Genomic DNA, 14,096 nt, shown 5'->3' on the forward strand with positions numbered 1-14,096 from the left:
CTTTACCTAAAATAAATCTTTAATATATCTGCAGTTTAACTTACCTAGCTCTCTTGCCAGGTGTTATTGCCAGGAAATAGGGTCAAGTTCAAATGTCTGAGAGATCTTCTTAAATAAATGTGATTGGCTGAAGTGCTCCACCCAGAAACCTGGGAAAACAAAATATCTTCCCTGAGTGACCCTAAAAGTCAATTATTTTCTATTCTGAAACAAGGAGTCTATGCAAAACAAGGAAAACTTGATGTGGGGAAAAGGAGCACTCGAGTCTGACAGCATACAAAAAATCCCGGTGACATTTATAAACATAAATAGCTAATCTGTCTGATAGTAGAGTTGAATTTAGGGGTCACATTTTATTGAGTGTAACGTAGTAGGCTAAATGTAAAAAGCTGGTTACAACACTTCCATGGAAGAGAAGAAACACTGAAGGTCATCACCCAAAACAGAGGCCTTCGTAAAAGAACCAACCACTGCAATTTTCCTTAGGGACTAAGTTCAAATTCAGGGCAATGGATGTTGTTCAGTTGAGTTCACCAAGGATGAGAAAGGGCAAAATACAGGCAGAGATAGAGTAGGCAGTGGGAAAGCCCCAGAGACAACTAGAGAGCATGTAGGATGATTTTGATAAAGAAATGAAGCAAGAAAGAGGGGCTAAGGGTAGACAATTATCTGAGGAGACTGCTAAAGCAATGAGCCTCTCATGTTTATTTCTGGCATTCAGGGAACTGGAAGTTTGTAAATATAGACAGAATTGCAACAAAGAAGGTTTACATTTCATCATAAATTTGTAAAAATATTGCCCTCATATCAATATCAGCTAATCAGAATGGACTAAAAGGAGTGAAAACCCCTCGAAACAGCTCAGCAACCTTGCACCTGAATCCTACCTCTCCCAGTGCAACCATCTTTGTAGCAGCCTCTCCCCTCCACCTGCTGAGCACCACATCCCCACCAGCATAGCACTAGAGTATAAAGGCATATTTTGGCAAGTCTATTCCCACTGGAAATGCCTCACTGACCTCATATCAAGACTGCTCCAAAATGAAGCCAGGGAGAAGTCAGGGGCAGTGGCATAGCACAGTTAGCTCAGGCACCTCCATCCCTGTCAGTCTCATCAGGCCTCACTCACACTTTATTCATTCTTTGCAGCATTTAAAAATTAATAGCACCAAAGGCCTTAAATGTAGTCTTTCCCATCTGGGAACACTGGCTTGCCACAAGGCTTCAGCTCTGTTGCAGCTCTCTCAATTTGAAGCCTTAAGAAATGTGTTGTTTTCTTATGTTACTACTCAGCATGTGGCATATGGAAGATGACAGCAGAGGTCGATCTTGTGAGTTCCACAATAATATAGAAAACACAATTTATGAAGAGACAAAATAAGAGTGAGAAACAAAGGAAATCTTCAACATGGAACGATGCCAGCCATGGTGGATTTCCAGACAAAATCTGTGTACAGGCAGTAAAACTGAACACCAGAACTATGTGTCCCTGCAGAATTTATAGTGGAAGGAGAAAAAAAATCATTGGTATAACACTGAGAGGCTATAGTTGGGGGGGAAGATGATCAGGACAGTCCTGTTGGAATAATGCCCCCAAATGCTGGAACAGATCATCAAAATATTCAAGGAGCTCAGTAGAAAGAACAGTAGATGCAAAAGTGTTTTGTTTTGCCTTTACCTGAATAAGTAATTGCATTGAATACTGAGAAGAAAAATGTTTATACTGCAGAGTTCTCATTCTTGGCACGCACAATTAATCTCAGAAATAATAGAAGCAAATAAGTCAATAAAGCAATAGACCTAGTCTTTGAAACATGCCACTCATTGAAAGAGCAACTGAAGTGATCAGTGAAAGGAATATAATGATAATGTACTGATACAGAACTAAGCAAACAGTATGGAGCACGCAGGTGCCATGTATTGTAGATGCCATCTAACACATATGCTCCAGACTGCAATTTGACAGAAAAATTAATGGCCAACCTATAAAATGCAGTGACAGAAACAGAGGAAGCAGAAAGATGTATCTCCATACACCAGTGATATGCCAGGAAAAACAACCACAAGCATCTATTCTTGCTGCTTTGGAGACCATTTGGAAAGACTTTCACTGAAGGGAAAGCAATCTGCAGCATCAGTTAGCAGATGCAGAGATTCTTTATGTACATTTATTACAGAAAAAGGCAGACAGACGCTCAGCTGCCATTTTTTGCTCATATTAGTAAGTCAGCAATAGATCTAAATCAAACTAGATGGCAGAGCCACCTTCATTTCAACTTCAGCCACATCATGAATTAGTAAAACCAGGTACTGATAAGGTGTAATGAAAATCTTTCAAGACCAATAGGCCAAAATAAGCTGTTGATAAGAAGTCCATGAAACAAGTGATAATAATTCTTGGATTCAGTAGCAGATGACAAGATTGGATTTTATTTAAAAGGGACCATAATCCCTATGGATTCAGTAGCTGACACCAGGAAATGGATAAATACTTCACAACTGAGAACAAGCATGCCAAACATAATTCAGGAAACACAGCTCTTGCCAGAGATAAATTCTGGTTCTGAGTGTATATGATGCAGCATGAGGTGTGCAGAAATGACTGTAATATTTGTAACAGAAGGAGACTGCAGATTTCCTCAATCCCAGCCTCAACTGGGAACAGATCAGAACAGACCTACCCTGTTTCACTGATTAAACTCCATGGTCCAACTATACTGCTCCAATTTCTGAAAGAAAGACCATCAGAAGGACACAGACAAAAAGTTTGATTTGGAAACTGAAAGCTTAGTACAACTAGCAGACTGTGCTCAAACTGCTGCTATGTCAAATCTTTTCCTGTTGTAATCCTTAAACACCACATTTTAAGATTTTATTATGCAACTATCAGAGTCAGAAAGAGAACATTAAAAGAAAGGCCTTTATGTTATGCATGTCCCCAAAAGAATGGACTTTCAGGCATCAACAACTCACAATGAAAATACTTCTGAAATCTTGAACTTGTTCTGCCTTGTTTAATTTGGTAATCTTTTACCACCTACTGTTTATTAATATATTGTTTATATTTTAAAAAAATCCTCTTACACAATCACTTTATTCTTGTCTTCAATCAGCACGTGTATAAGACAGGAAGCAGGTGCAACATAACTTTACTAAAAGTAGAATATAGGAAAGAATTTGGATATAAAGCTCTGGTCCGTTTCCCTCACATAACTATCTGTGGCTGATGACCACCATATGAAATCATCCCATAATTCACTTACAGCTTAACTCCAGCTCAAACATTACTTGAGTAGCACCCAATTGATTTATGATACTAGTCAAGCTCCACAAGTGATAAATATTGTATATTGCAAACAGACCAGATCAGCCAGATCACAAGCTGTGAAAGAAACCCCAGTTTTACCCCAATAGCCTCAGAGGCTTGGCAGATTAGTAATACATGCATTAGTAAAACATACAGAATGTTTTCTTCTGAAGAATTTCAGCAGATATTCAGCATAAGCTATAATTTTGAATGCCAAATTTGATGTTTGCACCCAAAAGTGATCTTTTTGTTTCTCAATGCAACTCTATCTAATATGCCAAAAGGAAGATAGGAGTTGTCCTTCCCACAAGGCAGCAAGCACATCACCCATGACACCAGGGTGATCATCACCCATGGCACCCAGGACAGTGCAAAATGAAGTGCAACCCTTCTCTCCAAGCACATCCTACTGCCATTTTGCTTGTGAGTTCTTGGGTTCAAATGAGACTCCCTTTAAAGTAATATGGTATAGATGGACTTCCATTAGCTTCATGGATTGAAAAAGCTCAATATATATTAGCGGTTTCAAATTAGTAATAACTGTTCTGCCTCCTTTCAATCTCTTGAAAACTGTATAAAGGTCACAGCACTGCTGATGCCCACATTTTTTCTGTTTTACACAACTGAGTAGATGAAGTGACTCATGACAGCCAAATTCTGAGATCAGGCCCTAAGCAATGATGACATCAGATGCTGCCAAAAGACATTTGATTCTTCTATTGTGAAATGCCAGGTTGGTTCTGGGACATGGTGAGAAGCCAACTCTAGTTTAGAAAATTCTATAGTGAGCTATTGTTTGATACTAAATACAAGATCATCACTCCTGCTGCTGCTGCAAGTCACAGGGCATCTAAGGACACATCTAACAATATTGCCACTTTCTACTGTGTTTGCAAAATACAGCCACAAAGCTTCATGCACCCAGACTACAGAGAGTGTCTGTGAGAGAATGGAGACAGGGCTTGATGGCGGGAGTACAAATTAAGAAGCTGAAGCTAATTAAGCTAATGAAAGCCTATCACCAGCAGTATACAGCATATTGCTTCAAAGGGAATCTCCTACAAGTTTCTCTGCATCCGACATTTTGCAAAATCTTTTGATTTATTTCTGAGCAATACAATATTTTTATTAGGTTTTTCGTGCAATTAAAAGACCAGATATTCCTTCATGACTCTCTATTTTAAATGCTTAAATAAAACTATTGCTGATTTCAGCCAGTGAGGGTCCTGTCCTAAAGCATGAGTGATGGCACTGTGGTAAATTTACAATATTCACAGCAAAAGCAGAAAAAGATAACTGAGAGAGAAGCTCCTTAAACCTGAATAGTCTGTGCTTAGTAGATGTGGGCTTGCTTGATTGGCAGCTGTACAATTTATGTTGCAAGACAACTCATGATGTGTAACATATATTATGCTTTTAATTAACTTATTTTCTATTTTCAATTTTGACTTTGGAAAAGAGGACAGTTACACAAAAGGAAAAAAAAATACACAATTTATTTGATTTCAAATAAAATTATATTAAAAGCTTCTCAGAGTGCAGAGTACTCAGTAAATTAATCTTACTAAAGTAATTGTATTGTTTTTTTAAACATATAGAAATATGACAAGGCTAGCAAGTGTTTTGCACTGATAATGGCAAGTATTCGGAAAATTCAACTAACACATATGCATAATAAGATACACTGAATATTTGGGTTGTTTTTAGACAGATTAACATATAAAGACCCTCCCTTATTATATTTTATCTTATTTACCCAGCAGCCATTCCTGATGGTGTCCAAGACGGATCCCAGGAAGAGCATGAGAACAGTATAATACACAGCACTAATTCCCCAGAATACTTTTCAGCCTCCTGGGATTTGTGGTGATGCAGCAACTATCCACATGCAACAACTCTATCTTTAATAGTCCTCAATGGTTTCTTCTTGGACTTTTCACAACTCAGTTTTTTACTGTCCACAACATCTTATTACAAGAATCTCAGCAGCTTAAAAATGCAATCTCAGGGGAAAGTACCTAATTTTTCCTGTTTTGAAATTGACACTTCTGGGTTTTACTTTATATATTCTACTCATTTCTATCAGTAAAATTATGTTACATATTCACTTCTGTGCCTACAAAGCTCATGGAACAAATCCTCCTAGAAGCTGTGCTAAGACACATGGAGAACAAGAAATTGCGGCCTTCTACAATGGCATGACCACATCACTGGACTAAGGAAGGGCTACAGATGCCATCTATTTCTGTAAGGCCTTTGACATGGTCCCCCCAAAAAAACCTTATCTCAAAATTGGAGAGGAAGGGATTTAATGGATGAACTGTCTGTTACATGAGGAATTGGATGGGTAGACACATCCAGAGGGTTTGTCAATCCAGACTGACAGCTCAATGATATGATGGATGATGGATGTTCAGTGTCCAAATGGAGATCAGTGACAAGCAATGTCCCTCAGAGATCTGTACTGAGAAAAGTATTGTTTAATATCTTCAGCAAAGACAGAAACAGAGGGACTGAGTTCACCCTAAGAAAATTTGCAGACTTCACCAAGCTGTATGGTGCAATTTGCATGCCTGAGGGATGGAAAGCCATCCAGAGGGACCTGGAAAAGCTTGAAAAGGGGGCCTGCGCCAAGCTCACAAACTTCCTGGGTCACAACAACCCCAGTATCAATCCAGGCTGGGGATGAACAGATGGAGAGCAGTCCTGCTGAGAAGGCTTTGGGGGTGCTGCTGGATTGACACAGTGCCTTTTAGGGTACACTGCCCTCAGGTTCTGCCAGCCCAGTCTGCAGGCACCACACACGGCAGGGCACTGCCCGGAGCACCCAGAGCCCCACAGGAGCAGGGTCCTGCGCCGAGGGGGAGGCAAAGAACGAGAGGAGGGCCAAGGGTTGAGTCTCCAGGAGAGCTTGTTATCCGCAGGGGCTCAAGGCAACAAGGACAAGGACAAAGGAATTCCCTGGGCTTAAACTGGGGGGAGCACCCTGGGGAGGGGACAAAGCCTTGGGCAATGGGAAGGAGGTGAGGGAGGACCCACAGGGGTGAGTGACACAACCAAAACCAATAAAGAACAGAAAGGGGAGGGAACAACCCTGGGACACCAATGACTATTAGGACTACATGGATTTTTCCAGAACCAAGGGAGGGTGGAACAGGGATTGACAGGGTGGTAGGAGGCATACTTGGAGATTGACATGGAAGGTTCAGGAAACACGGGCAGAGCCAGGGAGATTGACAGCTCAGGAGGCAGGGATAACTGAGGAGGAACCATTGTAACCAGGGGGAGAAATGGGACAACCATTCTGATTAAAAACCAAACTACAACACCGGATGAGAGGCTGGACATGACCCAGAGGTGTGCAGCTGCAGCCCACAAACCACCCGTGTGCGGGGCTGCACCCACAGCACCGTGGGCAGCAGGGCAGGGAGGGAATTCTGCCCCTCTGCTCTGCTCAGGTGAGATCCCCAATGGAACACTGGATCCAGCTGTGTGGATCAGCACAGGAAGGACATGGAGCTGTTGGAGCAAGTCCAGAGGAGGACCACAAAGATGATTAGAGGGATGGAGCACCTTTGCTATGAAAAAAGGCTGAGAGGATTGGAGTTTTTCAGCCTATAGAAGAGAAGGCTCCATGGAGATTTATTGCAGACTTTCAGTACTCAAAGATGACTTATAAGAAAGATGGAGACAAACATTTTAGTAGGGTTTGTTGACTTTGGACAAGGGGTATTGGTTTTAAACTTAAAGAGGGTAGATATACAGTAGATACAAGGAAGAAATTTTTACAGTGAGGATGGTGAAACACTGGAACAACTTTCCCATTCAGGAAATGTGGAAAGGTTGGATGTGTCTCTGAGCAACCTGATCTAGTTGAAGATGCCCCTGCCCATTGCAGGGGGTCTGGACAGGATGACCTTTAATGGTCACTTTCAATATAAATTATTCTATGATTCTAACATTCTATTCAGAATAACTTAGTATTGTCAGCAAAATAAGATATCTCAAAATTTTCTCCTTCTCATTTCTGAACAAATTATTAATATTGGGAACATTGCAGATCCCAGGACAAATCCCATGGATACTTCACTGGTAACCTCCTTTCACTGTGAAAACTGACCATTTATTGCTGACTTCTGTCTTTTTCTTTTATCCTCTGACTTCCTAGATTCTTTAAAAGATATAACCCAATAGGTTAAATCAACCATTATTCCTTTATGCACAAGCTTATTGATTTCTCTGAAGAATGCTGCTACATTTGTGAGGCATGACCTACCCTTAAAAATCCATATTGACTCTCTGCCAACATACAATATTAATTCCTTTTCACTGGTTCTTCAAAACAGTTATTTACAGTAATCCAGCTTCCAAGCTTCTCTAGAACCCTTGTGTGAACATCATCTATTGCTGTTCATTATTAACAATTTCTTCTGTAAGCACTTCTACAGAACTATGGAGTTTAATAACTTCTTGGAAACAAAGTGCATTTGAGTTCCCCTCTCCTTTCACAATAACAAGGTTATGATTATAGCCAGGTAACCAATAGCTAGAGTGAAACCTAACACAAATTAATGGCATGTGGAAAAATAGATATTCTTATCACTTGTGAACATAAAGAATCCAACAGGACCTGGACTTCTTCAAGACTTATTTTGTACACTCAAATCTTAAATTAACCTAAACCTGAAAAGCAACTGTAGAATTAATCCTTGTAGGAATCTCTACATGTAAAACTATTGATATAATTTGTCATCCTAAACTTCCAGGTCAAACCTTTTTCTTCACAGATATGAGATAAACCCCAACCACAATCCTATTTATTATATGGGCAGTGAACTAGTTCTTGCAGCTAAAGTGCATTAGGGAGAGTAATTGTACAGTCACCAAGAGTCTCTCCAAATATCCACCTTTTCCACTCAGGTGAACAAGGTATCAGAATAACAGCATTCACCCTTCATGACATTCACCTGCATTCCTGCCACTGAAGCCATTCCAGATGCAGTGACAAGCTAGGCTCAATGGGCAATGTCTTCTTAAATCCTGATTTTCTGCCAAAAATCTGAAATCAAACTGAGTGAACATTTCATTAAGAAAATTTGAGATTCGTTAGAAAACAACATTCTTTTTAATCGTTGTTGATCCTAAGAAATCCAACAGTGAGCTTGGAGGGAATCTTCTTCCCTCTTTCAGCTCATAATGCCATCCTAAACCTAAGCCTTTTTTTTTTTTTAATTTAAAGTGACCAATTTGTATAGTAAATCCAATTGTAAGGCATTTGTTCACAATTATGCAAACTTTCATCCTTTTTCTGCCAGCCTTGCAGAATGCAAGAATAAAAAGTCTTTCTACCTTTTTTTCTGAAAACCTGATTCCAGTCCTAGCCCTAAAATTATCATGTACTGTAGAGAGAGGAAGAATTTGTACTGGAATACCTAATATGAAGCATATGCTCCTGCCTACGCCATAGTACTCTCTCTGACATGTTTTTTTCCAGTTCCCCAGCCTTATCCCAAGCCTTCCTTAAATGGAAGATGTGTCCAGGAATACTGAAAATAAAATATTTGCTTATGACTACACTAGCTGCCTTCTGAACTCTTATAAATCCATCAAAATCAGACTGCTACAAAGGAATTTCTGATACCTTATCTTTCCCCAGTTCCTACAGAAAAAGATATTCACCCCCAGTGATATCAACAGTCTAATTCCTGCCAGTCATGGGCATCTGACACAAAAACAGGTTCTCAAGCCTTTCCCCCCCTTTTTTTTTTTTAATTTCAAATCTAACCTATAAGTTACCTATATACAGGAGCCTTCTGGAACAACCGACCTTATCCATTCCCTTTTTCATTCTTGATGGCCACACAAGTATCTTGTTATAAGGATGACCTTTTGAAAATTTGTTTTAAATTTTAATCCAAATCTGCTGTTAGAAAATGATTAATCCAGAATAAAGTTCATGAATTGGTGAATTAAACCAGTTATTAAAAGGACCCCTTCAAAAGATAAAAAAAAAAAAAAAAAAAAACCAGTTACAGAACAATAATAAGGCACTGGGTCAGGTAAAACTCTTATTATAAGTACATTGTCAGAAGCTTATAACTTAGCTTAAAAGAGTGAAAGATTGTTTAGCACTGAACCAGCAATAAATAAAGATAATAATTCTCCCATGAAACCCAGCATCTAAAAGAGAGCTTTGAAGAGAACAGGATGCTGTAGAAGGTTTAAAAGGGGACACTAAGAATGTGAGTTCATTGCAGGTATGCCTGACCCACCTGATTAAATAAATATAAGAGTAAAGAGATTATTTAACTGATACTGCTAGGTATTAATATGTCTTTAAAAGACAGTTTAAATGAGATAGCAGCATCTGGTATATCAAATTCAGAGGTTAGTTTGCACTTGGAGTACTTAGTAGGCAATCCAAAGATGGGAATGAGAGATAGAGTGGGATGTGAGAACCCCTGTGTATCATCTGTGCTTTTGCTCATTAGATGGAAAAAAAGGTACATTATATCCAGCAACATATTTGTGGTTCTGGCACACGTTCAACCAGATTCAGCTGTTGCCACATCACTCTACATTATATAACCCACAGGGATGACAGAAACTACTGACAAGGTGCCTGCAAAAGACTGGACAGTTTTTTTACTTCGACGGATTAATACCAGCTAACTATCTCCAATGCTAGCATCTGTCATTCCAGAAATATCTGTTTTTAAAGGGATCTAAAAGAGCATTAAAGACTGCACTACAAATCGTCTGCAGGCAAAACTCCAAGTGAAATTTTGGACATTTTATGTAAAAACTGTGGCTACCAAGATGCCATTGCTCCAAGAAAACCTAGGTGATAATTTAAAGTAAGGATAAATTATGGATAATTACATCTACAACTAATGTTATCTTTGAATCAGCCTCTTTCTCTGTAAAATTAACATTTTTCTCAGGAGGTGCCTATGTTTTATTACACATACAATAATTTATAATACTAGAAAGAAAGTAAAGCCAGATTCAACTGGAAAGACTAAAATCCATCCAAACCGCTTTCACTGAATTAGTAAGCATTCCCTGCAAGAAAAGCTTCCATGGTCTTGTCAGGAGGGGAAGCAATTTATCACTGAATCCAGCCCTTAGGTATCTGCACAGAACTTCAGATTTCAGAAGTGAGCTCTATGACTTTCTTTTACAGGTTAAAAATACTTGTTAAAGACATCTAAACTGTTGCTAAGAGAAATGACACATTTGGCAAGAATATGTGAGTGATAGCTGGAGATTCATGAAAATAAAGTAGATTTGGCTTACAGGTTTTTTTTAACTAACTTCAGAATCTTTAGTAATGTTTACCAATAAAATTGAAATCCTTGTATAACACAAATTCAGCATACGTTCACCAAAGGACTTCTAAGTCTTCCTCATATATCAGCTGAGATAAAAATACAGATAAAAATTCAGATGTAAATTTTAAAACCTTTGCAGAAATGTAAAATAAACACATCCCAAGTTGTACAAGGATTTAAGTACAGCTTTTCTCTTGCAATAGGGAACAATGAGCCCGACTCGGCTCTTCACAGCTCTCTGCACCAGTGTACCTCGGGTGTTATTCAAATTGCTCTTAACATACACTGGAATAAGTGTGCTGGGATTTAGATCTTATCAGGCTAATGTTGGTGTAAGAACGTGACTAGGAACGAAACTCACAGGTTATGCATTTCTATGAAATCCTTAAGGAAATGGGAAGTTTGATTTTTTTCTGCACTGTTTGAAAGAGAAATGTGATGTTACTCTGTGTACTGCTAAACAGTGCTATAGAAATATGGAGGCAATGACTTAATAGAAATTAAATTGTTACTTCAAAACTCTAAGCAGAGAAACAGTGAAGTTCTAAACCTTTCCTTGACTAGAAGCACATAACTATTCCCACCAGCTTCCCCTGGGCTTCCTCGATGGTTTATGAGCTCCCTGTTGGACTATATGATGATCACGTACAGTACTCAAGAGCAGTTCTGTAACTGGGTTTCTAGCACGAACATCTCAGACTGTCCTTTGCATTCTTAAGTGTTATATATATTTTTAATAATATAAGGAAAAAGAAAAAAAAGTCTTATCTTGTTCCGTAAATATTGTTGTCAGTCCAAAACAACTCCAAAATTTTTAATAGAAAGACTGGAGTATTTCTTGGGATTTTCATGTGTTCAGATGCCAAACTTCTTTAAGAACCTTTGCATTAGTTGTAGCCATGACCTCAGCTAACCCAAAGAAAGCCACAGGCATGTCTCCTTTCCCTATTGGCAGCTACTTTAATTGGCAGGTTCACAATGAGGACTTTTGTTTGCATCCTAAACATGCACAGCACGATTAAAATGTTTAATACTTTCATCCTCAAAGTACAGCAATCAATATGTTGGGTTTTTAACAGGCCAAGTCATTACACATTTAAATAGCATCATTCAAACCCTTGAGGAACTTGTTTTACAAGGACTCAAAAGGTTCCCTATTGAAAACTATATGGATTTAGCTCAGTTTAAAAATAGACATTTTGTTTGCTTTCCATTCAGTTGCTCTACTATTTGATGCTCTTTTCTTGCACATGTAGTCTCTGAGTATTTTACTACCCCCTGCTGTATGGAAAGAAAACTGTGCAATAGATGTGGACTGTGCTACTAACACCTCTTTAGAGCTCCTCATCAGCTGGAACACCAAGGGGTTGGATTCAGAGTGGCTGGAGACACAGGGTTCTGTTTGGGTCCTCACATGAAGTTCCTAGTGGCTGTGGTGTGGGTAACAGAGAACAAAGTTTTCTTGACAGCTCCAAGATCGTAGCCTGCCACAGGAGTACCGCAGTTTCTGGGTTTGTACAGTGCATATCCTCATGTTTCCCAAGCAACTAAAAGTGCTTTGCAAAGCAATGAGTCAGATGCTGGTCGTGCAGTAACCACATACAGGGATTTATGTTTTCAGGAACTATGTGTCCAAGAGCAGGATATTCTTATATAGGTCTCTGGCACTAAACCTGTTGGGCAGCCACTGAATTAGACTGAGCACCTCTAAAGCTATGTGAGCAACATTTGGTGTTCTACTACTACTTTGGTTATGTGTACCAGCACAACCCACATAATATTCACTCACTTCAGCTGCTATATTACATGAAGAAACTCTCCACTTTCAACCCAGATGAACTGCCTCTCTTGGTAAAGGGCATAACATTAAATTGCCTTCCACACTTGCACAAGAAAATACACACTCCACATGCAGTTTGTAGGTCAAATTAAGTGCACACTCAAATTTTGCTCACCCATCATGAGAAGCCAGAGAAGAACACTTCTCTTCCATTTTCTTCAAGAAGCAATTTGCCGGAAAATCTTGTTTTTCTAACATCAGTTCCCTGTGCTGAAGAAAAGGGATTTGTGCTCATCGGCATTTCCTTTCCCACTTCTGTTCACACTGGGTTAACCTCATGTTCACAAAGGGTAAATTTGTTTCAAATTGAGAATCCCCTGATGCTGAGGCTGGTTGGTGGCTAGTTCTCTATTACCCTGCCCCACCTGCCTTGCTAAGTAGTAAGGTGGTCTGTTCCTGGTCTCCCCAGCTATTTGTCCTGCCATGCTGCCTGGAAGGTAGGCCTGGCTTTTTCAATGTTTCCAAATCCACTTAGACTTTCCCAGATCAGGTTTAGGGAAAACATCACATACTTGTATTCTTTTCTGATTTTGGATGCACAATATCAATATTAGAAATTACAAAATTGCCTATGAAAGAGGAAGTACATTTCCCACACTACTATTTGCCATTGACTGCAAGGGTGGTTTGCACAGCTTGGCCTGTAGCCATAATACATATTTTTCCCATAATTAACTGCAGCACCCAAAAAATGGCTTTTTAAAGATAACAGAGGTTGGACTGTAGCCTACTGTCAGGCTAGAATAATGATAATTTAATATATGTATTCCTCAGCAGCAGAACAAGACTCAAATGAGAAGCCGCAGAGTTTCAATTCAATGAAATGGGGCAACTACCAGCTCCAAAACTTTTGCTGCACTAGTTATTTCCTGGTCTGTGCCAAAGCTAATGCATGTCCAGTGAGGGACAAAAACTCTTTAGTGCTGTTTACAGTCAAACATTGCCTGCACAGGAGACAGAGAGCAGTTTGGCATTGCCTGTTCATCCCTACCATCTTTGACAACAGGCTTAGGCAGAAACAGAAAGCAGCCCCTTACAATCACTTGTTCCTTTGGGTGAGCAGGGATCTTAGTCCATAAATCATTTCTGTGGCTTTGGCACAGTGCCTCTGTCTCTGAGCAGGCTACCAGTGCACCAGTGCCTTACTCAGTAAGCCACCCTCAGCTGTCCATTGATCTGGTCCCATGGTGCCATCAAATCTTTAAAAAATTTAGTATCAAAATGAAATAATTTTAATTCAATCTAAAATTTAGTCTTGAAGGTATTACTATTTTCCATTCAGTTCGATCCTTCTAGCTCCCTTACTCACCCTCCCTTCAGGGCAAGCCGTTTGTAAAGGGTACGCAGCAATACGCACACACGATTTCCACCAGTGCAGCAACATGAGCTCAGCAGGGAGAGACAGACACCAGTCCAAATTTCATTCCAGTCCCTAAAACAGAACTGATAATCCTTGTACTTTGGGTCCTCTGATGACATTCATCACTGAGTGATGCCAGTGGATGATAAAGGTGCAGCAGGCAGGGGCTATATAACATATGCTGTGAAAGAGAGAGATTAGCTAGACAGTTTTATACAGCCAACTCTTTGTAAATCTAGTCATGTCCAGCACAAC

General features: G+C 39.5%; 1 long non-coding RNA gene across 2 annotated transcripts in view; it reads right to left on the reverse strand.

The window, feature by feature from the left end:
• Nucleotides 1–14,096, reverse strand: part of LOC134551591 (uncharacterized) — a 142,451-nt gene that overhangs the window by 112,052 nt on the left and 16,303 nt on the right. For both annotated transcript variants that reach the window (XR_010080594.1, XR_010080593.1), the window contains exon 3: nt 45–149. This is a non-coding gene — a long non-coding RNA (uncharacterized LOC134551591). The remainder of the gene's footprint in view (nt 1–44; nt 150–14,096) is intronic.

This window comes from Prinia subflava, chromosome 5, assembly GCF_021018805.1.
Source record: "Prinia subflava isolate CZ2003 ecotype Zambia chromosome 5, Cam_Psub_1.2, whole genome shotgun sequence".
Classification (NCBI taxonomy): Eukaryota; Metazoa; Chordata; class Aves; order Passeriformes; family Cisticolidae; genus Prinia; species Prinia subflava.